The sequence below is a fragment of the Pterocles gutturalis genome, unplaced genomic scaffold (genome assembly GCF_000699245.1).
Source record: "Pterocles gutturalis isolate BGI_N339 unplaced genomic scaffold, ASM69924v1 scaffold48457, whole genome shotgun sequence".
Lineage (NCBI taxonomy): Eukaryota > Metazoa > Chordata > Aves > Pterocliformes > Pteroclidae > Pterocles > Pterocles gutturalis.
Window position 1 is genome coordinate 19,208 of NW_010109780.1, and position 3,373 is coordinate 22,580.

Sequence of the window (3,373 nt, forward strand, 5' to 3'; positions counted from 1 at the left end):
CAAGGGGGAATCCCTCAGCTTTGTATCAGGTTACTTGTCATGATGTTGACAAATGGGTGGTTTGAACTAAAATGTGTTCTGGCATTGCTGGGGAGATGCATGCTGAGCCTGTGCCATCGCCTTGCTGCTCCACCTGAGCTGGCCCCGCCAGAGGGTCTGGCTGGGGTGTGCTCTTACCACACCTCTAATTGCAGTGTGGTTTTACGTCCAATCTAGGAGGTATTTTACCTCACTCCCTGATCTTAAGTGTTCCAGCTACTCTTGGGCAATACATCCATGTGTTTGGACAGAGGGGACTGGCACATGATACTGTTCCACCTTGCAGCGAGCTCTTTGAGTGGTGAGGTGATCTTGAGCAGACTGGCTGGTGCAATGCTCCTTTTCTGTTTGCCTCTGCTCAGAAGGATGACAGTTACGTTTTCTGAGACAGTGTAATGAGCAGCGCACTAATGGTCAAAACCAGTTAGACTGCTATAAGGGGGAGCCAGCTTTCACTTCTGTGCACATTTGTGGGTTTTTAAGTCAACAAGACATTTGTTTTGATGAATAGGGGGGAAAAAAGTCAAGGCAATGTTAGGGTAACAAAATTTGAGATCCATAGAAAAAATGAGGCTGGACATTGCCTTACTCATCTCCAATCCAAGCGCAGGACCAGGTGTGTGCAGATCAGCAGCATCTGCTATGTTGAGCTGGACTGGTGTCTAACCTGAGAGATCACCAGTGACGGCGATTTCATAACGTCCCTGTGCAGTCTATTCCCCTGCTTACTGGAATGTGCGGGCTTCAAATTGAGGAGTGGATAATGTACCTTAGTGACTCCGCTGTCACATCCTCTTGGATTTTGTGATGGCCGTGGAGAAGGGAAGCAGTCGTGGGTGATACGGTGCCTGGGCAGTGCCTGCCTCTTGTAGGTCCATCCTGCAATCCCCAGGGATGGGTGCTGATGCTGTGCATGGGTGGCTTGGCTGCAGGGCTCACATTGTACACTGTGTGGATTTACTTCTCAGCACTGCCGAGGGTAGGTTGAACCTGCACTGGCCAGATCCCATGATTTCAGATGTTTACTGCTTTCTCAACTTAATATTGAGTGACAGTTAGCTCAGTAATGGTGAACCTCCCTGCCTATCATAAAGCGGATGTTCTGGAGGCAGATGGACAGCACATACAAACTTGTTCCTTTTCAGCATAATAACAATAATGAGGTTACAATGTCAGCAATGTTAATTGGAATTACAGCAAAGCCAGGTATATAAAATACAATGCGATAATCTACAGCCAATTAAGCTTCATTGTAAAGTGACAATGAACTTAGCTGCAGATGATTATAACTGCAAACTATGTGACAGTGAGATTAGTTTGTTTGTACTGGTACATCACTGTGTTTATCAGGCTGGTATGAATGGACCAGTTCTGTCTGAAAAAACAGGCAGTGCTTTCCTAAATTTAGTTTTGGTTGTTGATTTGTACCTCTTGAATGAGATGGTGGAAAAATATGTATAATCTTTTTGGCAATTTCTCACACAGTGCTCGCTGCCTAATTTTTACTTTGATAAGACTGTTTATATTCAGAGTAATTCTCATCCCTAGGTTGTACTGGGCCTACAGGAAAACAAAAAGGGAGACAGTAACATGCAAGCTTTAAATGAGATTTATCTCATGTAACTCTTGGGATTTAAAATATACTGCTTAGGTGAGATACTGAGATTTCTGACAGTTCTTGCTGTTTCCTATATGTATATATATCTGTAAATTGTCTCCCTTCTGGTCCAGGTGCTAATTCAGTCACCTGAAATAGTTCTGAAGGACAGACCAGTCTAAATGATGGTAGAGACACTTAATTCCATTGTTTCAAGGTTAGCGCCATCATGCTTCTGTCTTGGTCCCACTAACACTTTGTAAGGATTCAAACCTTCTAAAATGGAGGATGATAGCTGTGACCACAGCCAGTGTATCTGGGCATTTACCCTGATGAGGAGATTTTTGTGACTCATTTGAGAACAGGCTGAGTTGCCTGATGTGCAATCACTGTACCTGCAAGAGCAAGCCTTTTCCTCCTCAAAATAGGTTCCTATACAAATTGTTCCTGGGTGAAGTCCCTTAGCACTTGGGTGACTCAAACAATGAAAATAGCAATGGAGTACCGAACCCACTCAACAGTAAATGCCGAAAAGACTGAACTCCTCTCTGTTGATGTTCTGCCTCATGTTGTTGCTACGGTAGAGCTCCCTTAATAAAACTCCAGGAGACACCAAAACTATTACTTTTCAAAAATACATGAGAGGCAGCTGCTCATCAATAGATTCGTCTAGACCACAATACTTGTCATTTCTCCAGAGCATTATTGACACATCACAGAGAGCAAAATGAGAACAAATTCGTCTCTCCCAAGATATGCCAGCAACAGAAGAGCTCGTCCTTAAATGAGCACCTCTTAGACGGTAGGTCAGCCTCATGTGCTTAGTCATATGAGAAGGGAATTGTATTGACACAGGCTGTTTTTGTCATTACAGCAAAACCGAATCTGTTATGGAGAAGCACTGGTGGTGCTAGGCAGTTGCTCAGGCTGAGTGGTCATGACAACTGTCTAATGCTGGTTTACTTTTGTTCAAAGCCTGCATGCAGTTCTTTATATTCCCCCTCCTCCCTGAAAAGTAGAAGTATTTCATCTGACCTCAAGCTTCTGCTTGTTAACAGCCTCCCAGGCTTCTGTCTCTGCTTATGAATCAAACTCTGTCACAAATATCCAGTTTTAATGCTATGGGGGTAGCACTCTTGACATGTTGTTATAGAAACAGTACATACGGTATATCTCAGAATATCCCACGTTATTTCACTGAAACAAAATATTTTGTGTCCTACCGAATACACAGTTTCTGTGTTGTTTTAAAGGATATGTTGAAGCACTCATCTCCTTTCTTAGGTAACAGCCCCAATTCATTGCACCTGCTCTATGCTTCCTGGGTTTCTGATAATCTGTAACATTTGTCCAGAAACACTCCCAGTGCTGATACATCCCTTTTGTAATGGAGCGAGCAGAACTGCATCTACTTCTCCAGCAAACAGTGAGCAATTGATTTATACAGTGGCAGCAAAGGAGCTGCTCTCTCCTGGAATAAATGTGCATAGCAAAATAAATTAATGTTCAGAATTAAACTGGGCAAGACCAAAGGAGAGGTAAGCTGGTTTGGGGGAAGATGGGTTGCATGGCCAAAAGTTCCTGTTGTACTGTGAGTTACTGGGATGGAGCTGAAGTGGTGTCAGGACCTCCAGCGCTCTGAGGAGGAAAAACGAGGATGTCATACTGGTCCTTCCTGACTTCCCCATCATACTGTGACCTGGGGATTTCTTTCTCCTTAGGGCCTGTGTTTTTTCT